Here is a 17336-nt window from a genome sequence, read left to right on the forward strand (position 1 = left end):
TGAGTTGGAAGCAAGGAGGTAAAAATAGGAGCACTGGCAGCCACTCACCAAGTCCTGATCATTCTGCTCCAGAAATTGTGGGTCAGAGTTCCGTTGTCATATTTGGCCTGGCTGTTACCCATTTGAATATTCGGTCTCCTGGGAGGGAAGGGGACATAGGCAGAACAAGTCACCTCCGTCTGAGGCCGTAACATTCTTCTTCGTGGTACAAATGGTGCCCCCTGGGGTTGTGCAAGGGTAGCAGGACTACTTTCTCACATCCCTTTGGGTAGAAGTCACTTCTCCTTAGGTAGCCTTTCTTCCATTCCAACCATTTGCTATCTATTGTTTAGATTTTACCCTGGACCCCAATACTAGGGCTGATCTTCAAGATATCATAGCAGGCCCCTTCCCATCATCCCGTTCTCCACTCAAACACCTACCCAGAATTGCTCTCCCTCCTCTGTCACTGTCAATCTTTCATTTTGTTTTCCTTCCATTATAGCCCTAACCACTGGCTGACATTACATATTAGTTTCCTTGTCTGATATCTGCCTCCCTCTTGGGTCTTTAAGCTCCACGAAAGTGCAGTCCGTATCCATCTCCTTCAGCAGAGCGCCCAACATACCATAGGTACTTCATAATTAGAGTCAATGAATTACTGGGGCTCTGTTCCCTAAACATCAGCTTTTTTGACTATTGCTCAACCCCGAGAATCAATCAGTCAAGTCCCTAAGGGCTCTCTTCTTCCTGGGATCTCTTTGGTCTTTGGGATCTTTATTGTCAATATTAGCTTATACAGCGTTGTTGTGGGGTTGAGAAAAGTTATTCCCCTTGGCAGATAAATGTGAAAAGCGTGCCCCTTTGGGATGCACACAGCTCTCAGCCCCTACTCTCCCCAACCCCAACTGTCATTTTGTGTAGGGCACAGATGGCACAACAATGCATGGCAGCCCTAACCACTATTCCTCCCATTCATTGGGATCCCTGGGCCCTGAATGCTCCTGGAATTAGCACCGAGACATCCAACATACTTTTGATTCTGTTGCCTGCCTCCCCTGTCTTCGAGGAGCTCCTCTGTCCCTCCTAGTGTCCTGGTGCTGAGTGGTAGCCCACACATCACATTTGCTCTCTCTGGTATTTGCATGCATGTGTCTCTGTGGATGCATGCTCATGTGTGTGTCTGTCTCTTTCCTATGTGCTCATTCACACTTAATAACACTCAAAACTATTCAAGTATTTACTGAGTGTTTGCAAAAGAAGGGTCAGGAGTAAGGACAGCCAACATTTACTGAATGCTTTTGGTGTGGCAGCTGTTGTGTTTTCCATATCTTAACCCTATGAAACAAGAACTATTTCAAAGTGTAGTAAATGCAAGATGTCAGTATGGTGGTTAAGAGGACAGGCTGCCTGGGGCACCTGGCTTAGTCAGAAGAGCATGTGATTCTTGATCTCCAGTCGTGGGCTCAAGTCCCATGTTGGCTATAGAGATTAAATTAAAAACTTAAAAAAAAAAAAAAAGGAACCCTAGTTTTATCTGTAGTTCACTACTCTCTGACTCTGGGACTTCAGGCAAGCTATTTTATGCTCCTCATGCTTCTGTTTCCCACCCCCTAGACTATGAAGGTGCCACAGCCTTGATTGCTACTGTCTGGATGCCATCCTGGAGCAATACACACAAGAGATGCCTAAGAGAGTAAGGCAAGTACAATAATCGAAGCCAAAGCAGGAACTGAAGGTGGAATCAGCAGACTCTATGAAGGAGAGCATGGAGATCCCTCCTGCTCCTTCTCCCCTTATAACAAGTCTCATGGCCTCTTGGATAAAGTTCAACTTTTTCATTAGATACCATGGGTATAATCATGTTATATCTCCCAGGAACAAGAACGGAATAATGTGGACCATTCCTCAAATTTGATGGCAACCCTACCAGATGAAGTATACAAAAATGAATTGATGGGATTTCATTCATTCCGCCTAATTTAGTGAACACCTTACGCAGACTTAGCCAAGCGCAGAGGATGCATAGTTGTCTTAGCCTTCCTCTCTGACCCCCTGTGGAGTTCCCAGACAAATGAGGATGAGAGTTACGTAAACAAATAATTACTGCATAATGTAATCATCTGAAACTGCATGACTAGGGGAAAAGAGCAGGGACTTTCCTGGTGGAGGTGGTAATAGAGCCAAGCCTTAAAGGATGACGAGGAATTCATCTTTTGGAGAAGAGTGTTCTACATAGGTGTGAAATGCCCCCGGGGCAAGTTTTTCTAGGTGGGGTCAACTGTGACCAAGGAATAAGAGCCCTGGGCTACATTCTGGTCACTGGATTGAACCCATCTCTGTCACACCCTAGTTCCAAGGCTACTGTCAGCTTTTTCAACCAATTCAGAGTGAACTTCACACCTGCCTACCGGATATGAAGAGTAGAAATCCAGATCCACTCTTTTTCCAGATATGATGGGCCACTAGTCAACTTAGAGTCTTTCCATGGGGAACATCTGTAATCTCTTTGTCTTCTCCCCCTACTTCCCAGAGCCCAGCACTGGAAATCTGAAGAATAAAATCAGATAGATAAATAGGTGCCCCAATGGGGCTCCTCCCACTTTGACAATGAACTGGGCTCTTGATAAACTTGGCTTCCTGATAAATAAGAAGATATATTGCTTTTCTCACTTTAAAAAAAAAATTAAAAAGCTTATATACCTCAGCTCCCAAAACAAACTTAGAACAAACTTTATTTCACTTTCTAATGTGAAATGGAAGTAAGAATGTGTCATTTAGAAATTGGGACACCTGGGTGGCTCAGCGGTTGAGTGCCTGCCTTTAGTCCAGGACATGATCCTGGAATCCCAGATTGAGTCCTGGATCAGGTTCCCTGCATGGAGCCTGCTTCTCTCTCTGCCTGTGTCTCTGCCTCTCTCTCTCTCTCTCTCTCTCTCTCTCTCTCTCTCGAATAAAAAAATCTTTAAAAAAATTATATCCCTAACTGCTTTTGACCAATAACAGCTGCTTCAACAAATTAGGGATTTATTCTCTCAAAGAGGTCATTTAAAGAAATCTGGAACTGGTCAGGCTAGGGCTAGGACAGCAGCTCCACTTTGTTATCAAGGACTTAGGCTCCTCCGCTCTGCCACATGATCCTTGGTCCATCATTTTTGTCATCATAGCCCAAGATTGATGCTGGTGCACCAGCTCCCACCTCAATGTTCCAGTTAGAAGGAAGAGGAAAAGAAAGAAGTCGGAAAAATACTCCTCCTAGCCAGGTCAACCTTATTTGAGATTGCCCAAAAATTCTACCAGTAAATTCTATCTCATTGACCACCTCTAGTTGAAAAGGAAGCCAGAAAATACAGTCTCTCAGCGGAACACATCCTCTCCCTGACAACCCAAGATTTTGAGGCTAAGGAAGAGAGTGGGTGCAATTCATAATCAGTTACAGTAAAACTCCCAACTGTTAGAAAAAGCTGTCTCTTAGCTTCCCAATATTTTCCAACCATCTCCAAAACAAGCATCTTCTAGTATCTCCCAATATGAGATCCTGTATTCGTCTTCCCATCGCCTCCATTTGACTTCTCAGGGCGCATGCCTCCAGCACTCATCCCTCATCTCATTCTCCCTGCCCTCATCCTCAGCTAGTAAACTGGCTGAGGGAGTGGAGGGAGGAGACGTCTGATTTGCATCATTTACCAATTTCCCTGGTGCAAAGGCAGCCAACCTCAGGCAATTTCAAGCTATGGATGTGAAGTCTTCTCTCTCCAGAGGCTGCACTCTCTGCGCCCAGGAGTCACTTCCAGCCAGCTCTGGCACACCAGTGGATCATCTCTCATCTCCCTGCCTCCCTAGCCAGAAAACACCTGAGAGAATGAGTCACACAGACCCTGGACTTGTTATGCACTTGTGTGCCTGGATGGAGCCTGAGCTCCGGGCACTGGGCCGAGCAGATTTCCAACACCTCCACAACGAGTCAGATTGCATTTCATCTGAGCAAAGGAGTCACGTCATACCAACCCTCAATTCACCTAAATTCAATTTTATTCTGTCAGCGAGAGGAGAGGGGTGGTTCAAATAGCGTGAGCAGTTCTTTGCTCCATGAACATGTACTTCGGTGACCACGAGAAGGTACCAGGGACCCTCTTACCCCTCCAGTCCTGCATCCCTGTCACAGCGCAAGCATTTTGCTTCAGTGATTATGATTCTAATGTCAACGATTGCTTATGGTTTTCATCCTCCCTGGCCCCTACATGAAAGCCAACTACTTCCTCAGATGCCCCGCTGGGTAAATGAACAAAAATCCACAGCAGTGATGGGAGGGCAAAGTGGCAGTGCTGGATTGAGGGCATTTCTCAAGGTGACTTTGCCTTTGTCATGTGGCCTGTGGACCTCAGAACCCCATCTCTGAGTAAGAGGCAGTGGCTTCACGTGCCCCCCACCACTAGGCGTCTCCATCCCCCAGATACACACTCAGACTGCTGAGGAAAGGATCAGAACATGAATGGAAACTGCAAGAGAAAAGCAGGGGAGGACAGGACTTCTTTATTCCCACATCATCCTTCCTCTTGCTTGTTGCTGGGGGCACACAGTTTGTGCCCCTTCCTCGCTCGGCAGGGTGTTTGGGGGAAATGCACACAACGGGCATGTGTGTGGTGGACATTTATTTTACTTCCGTGGACCTTAAAGGACCGGAGAGAAGCCTGTGTGCCTGACTTGTCTGGCTGACCCACATCCGACTGGCATGCGATTGACTCTGCATGACTCACTGGATCCTGGCTGACTGACACCTGCTTCGTGGGCACGGCCCACCCAGCACACCCCAGCTGGGAGCCTGTCTGCAGGATCGGTCTGATTGACGGATGCTCAATGCAGCAGTAGGGCTGGCTTGCCAGAGGCTGGTAGGCCTTGGGTCCTGCCCTCAGGTTCCTAGGAAGGTCTCTGTTCCTCTCTAAGGCCTGGAGAAAAGGATGCATTTATAGCTTGGCTGCACCTGCTCCTCAACCCCTGACCTGGCCCTCCTTCCACGCTGGGGCATCTGTATCACTGCGTAGCATGGGCCCTGCAGCCCACATGATCCAAATAAACCTGGTCCTGATGGAGTTCAGTGCTGGGCCCTCCCGGTGGATTTACAAGCATCTCTCCAGAGGCTGCAGCTGTTCAGAGCCCTTGGGTAGAGACAGAGCAAAGAGGATCCGGGGTAACACAGAGACACAAAGATAAAAAAGCAGAGGCCAAGTATCCAGGAAACAAAGGTATTAAGCAGGACTTTAGCCTTTCTCCTGCCTTTGAATAATGATGACATGATCTATAAACTGGTTTCACATACTTAATGGCATTTTCTCTTTGAAACAACCAAGATTTTTTTTAAAAAAAAGAGGGGGGGTGTTAAGCTATATGTTAGCAAACTGAATTTAAATAAAATATTTTTAAAAAGAAAGAACTAAGATTTTTATTGCCATTTTGCAAAAGGACAAAATTAAGGCCCAGAGATATTTTTTTTAAGATTTTATTTTTATTATTTAATCACGAGAGACACATACACAGAGAGGCAGAGACACAGGCAGAGGGAGAAACAGGCTCCATGCAGGGAGCCAGATGTGGGACTTGATCCCGAGACTCCAGGATCACACTGGACTGAAGGTGGCGTTAAACTGCTGAGTCACCCAGGCTGCCCCCCAGAGAATTTTTTAAAGCAATTTGTCTAAGGTCACACAGACAGGACTCAAATCTGTAACTTCTAGCTCCAGATTCCTTGCGTTTATGAGGAAGAGACTTGCACTGCAGCACTGAAATGTAAGTTGTCTTTTGGAAAACACCTGACATCAACAAAAATGGTCAGGTCTGGGAATGAGGAACAGCTATGTGTCACCTTTTAGCTAGCATGGTTGAAGTATATTAATACCTGAGAAATGGAGATAATAGGAAGAAACTGGGCATAAATCCTGGTTTTGGTTTGGGGCAAAAAAGCGCAAGAGAGGGGTGTGGGTTTGATCCAAGCCTACCCTTGGGAACAAAACCGACATCCAGAGAGCAGAGTAGCAGCAGGAATCAACATAAAATTCCAGATCAAGGGGCACCTGGGTGGCTCAGTGGTTGAGCCTCTGCCTTCAGCTCAGGGCGTGATCCTGGGGTCCTGGGATCAAGTTCTGCATCAGGGGTCCCCACAGGGAGGCAGCTTCATCCTCTGCCTATGTCTCTGCCTCTCTATCTGTATCTCTCAGGAATAAATAAATAAAATCTTAAAAAAAAATCCAGATCAAACAGTAGACCACCAAGAGGAAAAGAGCATCCTATCTAGAAATGTGTGTGATACACAATGTACTTGTATATAAGACATCACGTCTAAGTATATGATAAAGATTCTGTGTTGAGTTCAAACGTCGTTCTGAGTTTCATATGAGTCAAGCCAAAGACGAAATTGATGGGTAATGTGCTTCATGTGATCTAATGATGTGACCTCAAAGCAGAAAAAATCAGTTTCCTGGGAGAGATCTTGACATAGGAGCTGCTGGTCAACATAATGTATCCTTGATAATTACTTTTACAGGAATCCCAGGGATAACCACCTGTCTTCCTTACATAAAATAATGGTAAAGAGAAGTAGTAAGAAAACGGATTTATGGGTCTACTAAGGGGATTCTATGGGAGACAAAGGTGGTATCATGCAGATTTGCAAATAATGACTGGTCTGAATTGATACAGGGATAAAGTCTGGAGAATTCTGAGGGAATAATTATTACCATATCTCTCCTAGAACGTTAACCATTTGGTTTTGGCATTAGCTGTAGGCAAAGGATTCACCGCTGATGTTCCTAGTGTGCACACAAAAGACAAGTATTCTACAATGTCATGTGAAAGAACTTCTACTAAAGAAACTGGGCAAATAGTGAACAAAAAGTATAATTTATAATGAAGACAACTAAAAGCTTGATTATTCTAAAAGGAGGATTACTGGTGGAACAGCTGACAGAGCCAAGAGTTTGTGTCTCTAAATGGTCATCCATTAATTACAAAATTCAACAAATGCCCTATTGAGTCTCTGAAATATCATCATGGCCCTAACCTTGAACTCTGTAGTTAGAAAGTCCCAAGGTCTCACTGGCATAGATGCTTGCATATTAAGTGACCCACCATTTTCCAATGATAGTTTTGTAAAGTGTTTTGTCAACTTGAGTTTATGAAGTTGAACCATGTGAAACTGCAATTTTGACCTGCAAAAATGGCAATTTCATTCGGTTCAAACTAATATAAAGTTTTTAGAAATTTAGAGGCAATAGCTAGCTAGCTACCTGTAATGTCTCATTTACTTTAGTTATTCAGATGTATTTAAAATGGCATCACCAAAAAATAAAAAATAAAAAATAAAATGGAATCACCTGGAAAGATACACGGACTTAAAAGACTGCTTTCCCCAGTCTCATATCTCATGAAATTACATTATTCAAATTCTCCTCATTAATCTTTGCAATCAGGGCCTTGAGTTAATCAAACAGTTGTCTGCCACACTTGTCTGTCGAGTCCCACTGTTTGGCACCAGGGGGATTTTCTCCCTACCCCATACACCCATTCTCAGGATATTAGGACCGTTAACTTTTCCGTCATTGGTTGGGAAGGGGTGATGGTATCATGATTCCGTCAACATAATCATCTAATATCTCACTTTGTACAACCTTCCAATGGCTTGATTACATCTGACACTTGCCCTTAATTTCATATCACAAAGAATAACTAAATCTCTATTAAATTTTTATGCCTTCTCTGGTACCAAGTCCATCCAGCGACCTACATGAACATCCCAAATTAGCACTGAATCCGCCTCAGAATGTACAAACAATATTTCATAGTTCAAAATTAAATAATTTAAAGAAAATCCTTTACTAAGGAGACTTTCTAAGGACTCAAATATAAGATGACTCTATCTTTTCTGAGGGAATTTTTTAGCAGAGGGAAGCTGTCATCCCTTACATAAGTATATTTGGGAGACTACTTTCAATTTTGAGCACAAGTGTTAGCAATTAACCTTTCTGGAAAATTCGGCAGCAAAATGGCCCCCAGGTAACTAAGTGAATGAACTTTTTGAGTAGGTAATTTAATGTTTCCCACTTGGATGCCAAGATTTTTTTTCCAAATGAAGGTTTTCTTTTTGGCATAATTCACATTTAGCTAACTCTACCTGGCACCATTTAGACAACCAGTTTGACTATCTCATGTTGTCTCCTGGCACCTGTGAATATAACCTTGACATCCAATGGATAAAAGGATACTGGTCTCCCTGTTTGCCAGGAAATGTTTCTAGTTCACTTAGAAACTGTGTCAAATTGTTGAAGGACAGTCTCATTTTATGCCATTTAAAAAAAAAAAAAAACAGAATTTGCTATCCTACCCACCACTCTGATTCTCGCAGTGAATTTAGAAAAATGAGAGAGAGGGAATTAAAAGCTTTGGATCAATACTATTAAGATCATATGACTTGAACCATAAATGATTTATATACATGAAATCAAAGCCAATAATATATCAAGGGACTTAGTTTATTCGTTCTAAACGTTCTCTATTGAGTGAAACAGAATCAAACCATGATCAGTGGTCAAACAAGTGAACTAAAGCTGCTTGTCCCTCACAGAGCACATTAGAACAAGTGAGCCTGATCTGCAGTTTGTAAAGACGAAATATGACATTGAGATTTCAAGGAATATTATTTTGACCAGCATTTCCCAAACTTTAGACATCTGAGCACCATCTTTACAATTTTTGTCATACCCACATAGTACCTGTGCTATCATTACCTTAATCTTTTTCTTTTACTCATCTCCTTTTTACTTACTTATGTTTGTTCTAAAAGGAAACCTCACATTTCTATCATTCATGGATCACATCAGTCCCACTAGCCCGAATTAATTAAAATACAAAAGCATACTATCATTATGAGAGGATGTCTTTGTCCCCATTCCTCTAGTTTCAAAGAAAAGATTTTTCATGAAACAGCCCTAGAATCTTGTCAAACATTTCTTCTCTGACCAGACAAAGGTGGCAAGAATTTACCTTTTTGTCTCCTCCTTCCCTGTACAGCTGGACTGGAGTAAGGCAATAATGTTATTGGGTCTGTTCCTCACTCTTTCCCTCAGGTGTGCTGCCCCAGGTGTCAGCGAGGGGGCGACATAAGAGGGTATTTGTGAGGCTTCAGTCTAGCCTTTCTCATAAGGATGCCACTGTAATCTCCCACCCACCTTGTGCTTTTGTCTTTTTTCCTAGTTGATTCAGAATTCAGATGGAAAGGATAGGGTTGGATCCCCAAAACTTATTACTTCCCCCCAATCCCAACAAATACTAACATTCTAAAGAAATGATCAATATACTACCTAAAATCCTCTCATGCACCAACAAAACTATTCCTCTCACTTTGGGATACACCAAAAATGGACAATGATTGGGAAGTTATAGAAATGTATCCCTTTTTTCTAGCCAGAATAGATTATACTTTGGGTTTACCCTGATGGACTCTATTCAAAGAGATAGTGATAATAATGTGTAATAATTGGGGCACTCAAAACTGAGAGCAAAGTCTAAATAAAGCATTCTAGTGGTCAAATGTTCTCTCCAGGAGCAGGGTGATGTTCAAAAGATTTAAAAGCCAGTACAAGATTGGCTGGGACAATGAGAACAGATTCCAGCCACATATAACTAAGGGTGTCCTCCTTCAGCTTGGGGCAATGCAAAGTCCTCTGAGACCTTGCTACCCAGAGTGTGGCTGCAGACCTGCATCATCAGCCTTTTGGGAGCATGTCAGAAATGCAGACTCTCAGGCCCCCACTCCAGATCTGCAGGATCAGAATGTACATTTTATCAAGATCCCCAGGTGATTCATATGCATGTTAATGTGTGAGAAGCATGGTGCATTTCTGTGTTTCTAAAAAGCTGCCTGGGGGTGGGGGTGGGGGTGGGGGTGAGGGGGTGGTGATGGAGAAACGGGGAGTTGTTATTCAGTGAGTATAAAACTGCAGTTATGCAAAATGAATAAATTCTGGAGATCTGCGCTATACAGCATAGTGCCTATGGTTAACAATATCATATTTGGATTTAAAATATTGTTAAAAGTGTAGGTCTCATGTTAAGTAGTATATTTTTTAAAATCACAAAGGGACACAAGGAAACTGGGAGGTGTTGGCTGTCTGGGATCTTACTTGTGGTGCTTGTATCGGGGGTATATGCATACGTCCAAACTCATCAAACTGTATACATTAAACATGCACGGGGCTTGTGGGGCTTTTTGTATACAATTACACTTTAATAAAGCTGCTTTAAAGAGACAGTACTAAAGGATTTTCTCCTCCCCTCTCAGAAAAGATTAAAAAGCTGCCAAGGGATACTACCAATCTATGGACCCCACTTTGAGTAGCAAGGCTCTCAGAGGTCTGGAAGGCAGGGAGTGGATGACACTAGACTCTGGAATTGGCTCCCAGGCACCAGGCTGTGCATACCCACCCATCTTCCCTCCTGTGGCAATAAGACGAGTGCCCCCAAGTCTGGTTTGGGGCCCTGGGCAGCCAGGTTACCTACCTGGCCTCCCGTTAACAGTGTTAGCTTCCTGTTTCACTGTCAAGAAACTCATTATTTCCAGGAGGACTTTACAGGGTCCCTGAACTAACTTTGAGTATGGAAGCCTTTGATTATAAAAAGAATAGAGGCTCTAAAAAAAAAAAAAAAAAAAAAAAAAAGATTTGCAACCAAGAGGGCAAATGCTAACATTTGTTAAACGCCTGTGGTAGGTACCTGGATGTCTGTTATATTATTCCCTGTATGTTTGAAATTTTGAAATTAAAAGACAAAAAAAAAGTATTAAGTAAAAGCAATAGATACCCAACTGAGATAAGAAGACTGCAAAGAAAAGGATAAAAATCACCCATAATTCCACTAGCCAGATATACCTTTGGATATTTATCCATTCAGTCCCTTTTCTTGTTAAAAAGGAAATTCTAAATTTGCATTTTTATTATAATTATGTAAGCGTGTGTTCTTAATTCCTCTCCTTCACAAATCTCAGTTGAAATGGCCACAGAAAACTAAATAAAAAGGGTAGGTGGTATGGGGTAGGGAGACTTTCATCAACATTGGCAAACAGGGAGGCTTGCCAGGCAGCAAGCCTAATGCTTGTTTTCCACAAAGAATTCCCAATGCAGAGTGACAGGGACGGAGCAGGACACGGGGCGTAGGACATGGGCCCATGGAGCTGCTGGTCCTGGCGAGTCCCCCAGACAGCATGCCAAGCCACATGGAAGCATTTCTGCAGCGAGCTCCTAATGAGAGCACTTAGAGGGAAGGACGGTGCCCTACTAACTTCTGCTGCCAAAATAAACTCAGAAAGGAAACTGCTTTGCCCGGCAGGAAACTTCTCTCCTACAGTGCTGACTCCCCCGGAAACTCACTTCCTACTCGTTGCAGGCAACCAAAACCCCAATCTAGCAAAAGATAACTACAAAAATACAAGCTTCCCCATCTCCCTTTTGTCTGATACAAAAAGATCGAATAAGGACCCACAGGCTCTCTGACAGATCTATTTTTTAAAACCCAGAATTGGACAGGAAGCTCTCCTTCTGTAAAGATACCCAAGGAGAAAAAATGACAGGGGGCAGGGGGCTGTGAGGCTGAGGGGGGCGCCACCAATAGAAGATTCAGGAATTTAAGTAAAGACTGTGTTAGTCCTAAGCCAGGAAAAATAAGAAAGCTTTTTATGATTATTCCTATTTCATCTTTTCTTGAGATTTGACAAGATACTACATTTTATAAAAAGACAGTAATTAAGAAATACTATTTTTAGCCAAAAGAAAGCTTGGGCTAGGTTCAAAGGACAGGCTTTGGATTTAGACAACCCCAGTTCGAATTTTGGCTCTGCCATTTATCAGCTGTGTGAGCTTGACCTCTTTGTGTCTCAGTTTCTTCATCTGTAAATAGGGCTGGTAATGATAGTCCCTATCTCACAGAATTCTCAAGATTAATGTAATGATACACATCCAATGTTTGGCAAAGCAGTCACTAATATTATTCTTCATGCTGTTAAAAAAAAAACTACCCAATTTTATTTTGTTAAAGATTTTTAGAAGTTTATTTCTTCATGAGAGACACACAGAGAGGGAGGCAGAGACACAGGCAGAGGGAGAAACAGGCCCCATGCAGGCAGCCTGATGTGGGACTCGATCCCAGGACCCCAGGATCATGCCCTGGGCCAAAGGCAGACACTCAACCACTGACCCACCCAGATGTCCCAACCTACCCAATTTTAAAATCCAATGGACAACATCTGGTTTCTAGAGAATGAATTTAGCCTACGTGTTTACCTCTATTCTCTCCTCAAATACCAATGAAATATTACAAAGCAAAAATCTTGGTAACCCTGAGAAAGAGAGAAAGCTACTACCAATAAATTCAGAAGCTCTGGGGAATTCCTGGAAAGTGTAAAAGGACCAGACAGAAGGACAGAAAATTTCCAACAGGGCTGATCACTCCAGCTTTGCTGGGGATGGAAAGAATCCTTGCCCACTGGCCTGGATAAGAGAAATGAGGAAAAAAGAATTGCTCACTCAGGGCTTGAGAAAAGAATGGGATATACCCTTAAAGAATTTTTGCAAGTGTTTCCATGCTTCCTTCTTCAGAGATACAGTGGTTGGCAGGAGTTACCCAGTGAGTGTGTGTGTGTGTGTGCGTGCACACACATGCACATGTGCATGTGAGTGGGGGTGTGGGGGTGTACATGCATGCACATATTTGTATTTCAGATCCTCAGGCACAGCCATGTAGGCTCCTTGCTGTGGAAGGTGACCAGATGGAAATTTAAGGAGCACAGAGAAAGAAGCCCTCCTTCCATCAGATACAAAGGCAGCGGTATGTTGTGGCGGAACACGCAGTTCCAAACTCCCAGGCAGCTGTCTTTGCTCCTCCAGGTTCATACATCTTGCGCAGAGCAATAGGACTCAAACAGACATGGTTGCTTGTTAATAATTTCCATAATCTTCAGTATCAGCTACTAAGCCAGCAGCCTACTCCACATAAGCAATAATAATTTATAGTTGCAGTTAATGGGCTGTTTTATAGGAACCCACAATTATAATTGGATGTCAAGTGTTGTGAATCTCAGCGGATGGAAAGCGACAACTACTGGGGCCTGGTGTTTAATTTTTTAATGTGATTATTAAATTTCCCATCTCCTGGCTCCCCTCTCTTCTCTCAATGTGGCTTCCAGCTGTGGCCCCATCTTTGTCAGTGCTTGTCTTCTCCTGCCTAGAATCTTAAAATTTACTTCTGTAAACTTGTTTCTGGTCCTGTGGCTTTTTACTGAGCAGAGGTACACAGCCACCCACTGGCCTGGACCCGGCAGAAATAAGGCACTCATTTCTGTTTGGATGCCCTTGCCCCACCCCACCCCCAAAAAAAACCCAGCCCAGAAAGTATCCCAGGTCCTTAGGTTGGCTCGACTCTCAGCCTGGCAGCCCAGCCCATTCAGAAGGTGATCCATTGATTGCAGGCTCTTAGAAAGACTGCCTTGGCATTTTATGGTCAGAATCTATCCTTAGAGTTCTCCTGCTCTGGATTCTGGGACACAGATTAACATGGGACTCACCAACAGCAAGTATCAGGGAAGTGGTATAGTTGTTTGGGGAAGTAGCTAATAGGTTGAAGAATCATTCACAGCATGCTTTTATGTGGCAACTCCTGGGTGAGGGACAAAGTATGGCCTTCTTCCAATGAGGATGAGGAAGACTCCTGGGAGATGAGATGTTAGGGGCTATTTGAGCAAGAGAAAGAAAGAACTATCCAGTGGCAGTCCCAGACTCCCCTGCCTTATCTATTTAAGACTCCAACTTAACCAAGACCCCAGTGTCCAAAGCCAAGTACAGAACTTAATGGAGCACAAAACTTAGTTCCCAGCCTAGCCAAAATCAAAGGTAAGCAAGGATGCTACAATTCCCAGGGCAGTTTGGACATAAGCCAAAGTCCAATCTAAGTAGAACCCTAGAGCCTTCTCCATAACCCATTCTAGAACCCTGTCAAATCCAGAACCTAGTAAAATAGTAGTCCTGCATTCAGTCTTGCCTTAAATCCACAACCAGGGTCCAAATCCCAAGCCCATGTCAGGATGAGGAATAAGGTGGCAAGGCAAAAGCATTAAGTTACTGGAAACCATCATGCATTCATTAGTCATTACCTGAATCCACAACCCTCTAACCCAGCGTTTCTCTATTGAGAAGGAACCACACTCTGAATAGACTGGACTCATGGCACCTACAGCACCTTACTTCCCATGCACTTCTAATTCTCTCAAGGCAGAGACTATCTTCCCTTCAACCAGGAAATCCCAGGCTGAGCGCATGGCCCACATAATAAATATGTGCTCTGTGACTAGGTGGCAAACACAATGATGGAGAAGAGGGCGGTCTTTGGGGTCCATCGGATTGCATGAGAATCCCCATTCTGTCACTTCCTTGCTTGCCCTGTGACCTTAAGCATGCCCCCTTCCCTCCCTGGCTGTGAAATGGCGTCCTTGGGGGTAGCTGTGAGGACAAAATGGAACAGTGAATCCAGACTACTTGGTGCAGAATGTTGGTTTCCTTTCTTTCTCCAAGGGCAGCATCCCCGAGGATGGTATTGCATAATATCTATTTTTTTCTATCCATCTCTGAGTGCAGAATCCTCATAGAGTTTCAGATTCCTAGAGGCCTTGTGACTCACCAAATCTACTTCGCCATCCTGTTGTCTGATATTCTATTGGGCATCTTTCCAGGGTGGAGTCTCCACAGCCTTCTGTGTTTGTTACCTATCACCCCAGTAGGGCTGTGGAACAAACAATCATAGAACTTCAGGGGTATCAAACAGCAAGCATTTATTGTTGCCCCTGAGTCCCTGGGTTGGCTGAGCTGTTCTGTTGCTCTGAGGCCATCGCTGGCTGATCTGCACGTGCAGTCAGCTGGGATCCTCAGCCCTGCCCCATGGGGCTTCCTGTCCTCCAGCATGCCAGCCTGGGCTACTTCACATGGCAATGACTGGGTTCCAATAGATGAGTGGAAGCCTACAAGAGCCCCCTGAGGCCTGGGCTCAGAGCTGACACACCATCACTTCCATAGTGAGTAACAAGTCCAGCCCAGTGAAGTGTCTCCTGATAGGAGGACAATGTCACCTTGCAGGGCAAAAAGATTCAGAGAAGGAAAGGACTGTGACCATTTTTTAAAAAATAATCAAACCATTATATCCTCTTTGCCCCACTTTGGTCTCTTAAAGTTTAAGAAGGGGCCTAAGAGGCCAAAGGGAATGATGTGCTTGGACTAGAGTCAGAAACAGGTAGGTTCTAACCCCAGCTCTGGCACATGTTGAATTACTCAGGCTTTCTGAGCCTCAGTTTCCTCATCTATACAGTAACATCAGTAGCCAGAACTTCTGACCCCTTGGTGAATTCCCATTACTCCATTGGTACATGCCCAACCGTCTGGTAGTAAGGACAGGAAGAAAAATCTAAACAGCAGATTGTCAAAACCACTGTCTGGTGGTGGCCCTGAGCCTACCTGCCTGCAGACGCAAAGGCTAACTCTGTGCTGTCCCCTGAGATCCCAGGTCAGCCATGACCCCAGTGTCCAAAGCCAAGTACAGAGCCATGGACTCGATGGCGATCAAGTGCCATGAAGACAATCTTTCACCATTTCCCAGGAAGACACTTCTCTGGGCAGTTATAAGTAGGGAAAGCCACTGGCAGAAAAGGAAGCCAATGTAGATAAGTAACTGCATGATTTACTATCCCTTCCATTTTTCACCAAAGTCCATGGGATAAACCAAAGATCTGTGCCATGCCCAGTTCTCTCCAGGTAACTTTTGTATATGGCACAAATGTTTTCCCTCCTGCATTCATCTACAGCCTATCTTCCCCAAGGTGGCACTCACTGGGCCGCACACAGCTCTTTCTCTTATTACTGCTTATTTCATCTGCGTTTTCTCATTATAATGTTATTATCCTAAAGTGAGAGTCCTATTACCGGGGCAACCGGAAGCAGGGCCAGTGTGGATTCAGTCTTCCCTGAAACCTGAATTCCACTTGGTTAAAATCCACTTTTGGGGTTAGAGAACAAAAAGCACTCCACAGCTCCTTGTGCTTTTAGTTCCTCACTTTGTCTTTCTCCAGACAACACGTAGTTGACCTCTATGGTTTCTCCCAAATGTACCACATAATTCATTTTACTTCTACTCACCAGCCACAATATCTTATCTCCTCCTGTAAGCGGATTCCCCTCTGATCAATACTGCCTACTCAAGACCTACCTCGTGGGGCTGGGATGAGGTTAAATGGGAATGTATTTAAGTTCTTAGTACAGTGCTCAGTACATAGCAAACAGCTCAATAAAGATTAACGACCAGTATTACTATTAGTATTAATGTTACTTTCAGTATTCGTCTTTCACCATCCTCCTTAGAAGTCACTGGAGTCCTTACATCAGCTGTACTTCCCCACCATACATCCTCTTTTCAAGACAAAAAGCTTCCTCATGTTCAGGCTCTTCAGTATAGTGCTCCCAGGATAGGCCCCTCAACTCTGCAGGGTTCTACACCAGCAGCTACACCCAGATCAAAAAACTCTTACTGCCTCAGCTGGAAAAGAAGCTTCTGGCCCAAGTCCAGAGAGAGAGAGAGAGAAAAGGGGCCTCACCTTGCATTTTGTCTGTTAACACCTGACCCAAGCAGAAGCCAGTGCTATGGGCACTGGGTGGTCCTGGGGAGGTACCTGTGGGTTTCCCTTCAGAATGAAGATGAGGAAACCAGCAGCTGGCAGGAAAACAAATATGACACAAATGCTCTGCTGGAATAGCTATAAATAGGGAAAGCCAATGGAGTGGAAAGGAAAGCATTTAACAGCTAAGTGTTCTTTGCAACAGCAGGCTCACACCTCATTTTATCAGACATTATTTACACAAAGAAGGTGTGATGGTGCTTATGGCATCATTAGGCATGGATTACTTCCTTAACTGTGAATACAGAAGCCCAGGGGAAGCAGCTGCTCTAGAACTCCTCAAGGACATGCTGGAAACCAAGTACAGACTCAGCCACCCCCTCAGGCAACTAGAAATGCGGTCACGGTGCCCATCCGTCATTTCCTCTCTCACTCAGCAATCAGCCCATCAATAATAAATACAGAGTGGATATAAATCCCTGTCTCAAAAGTCAGGGGTACACCAACGGTCACATCTCTCTCTTTTCAATAACCAGCCTAATTCCCCATTCCAAGGCTCCAGGTGCTCTCGGGAACCTCTATCCTGGTTTCTTAGGGGCCCCCTTGGCTCAGCCCAGGCCACACTGTCAAGGATCTGGGGTTTTATGCAGTACCAAGGCCTGGG

At 44.1% G+C, this 17336-nt stretch overlaps 1 long non-coding RNA gene across 3 annotated transcripts in view; it reads right to left on the bottom strand.

Moving 5' to 3' along the window:
* LOC140638568 (uncharacterized) overlaps positions 1-17336 on the bottom strand; it is a 46681-nt gene that overhangs the window by 14958 nt on the left and 14387 nt on the right. For all 3 annotated transcript variants that reach the window (XR_012035588.1, XR_012035587.1, XR_012035589.1), the window contains exon 2: positions 49-138. This is a non-coding gene — a long non-coding RNA (uncharacterized lncRNA). The remainder of the gene's footprint in view (positions 1-48; positions 139-17336) is intronic.

Source organism: Canis lupus, chromosome 8, assembly GCF_048164855.1.
Source record: "Canis lupus baileyi chromosome 8, mCanLup2.hap1, whole genome shotgun sequence".
NCBI classification, from domain to species: Eukaryota; Metazoa; Chordata; class Mammalia; order Carnivora; family Canidae; genus Canis; species Canis lupus.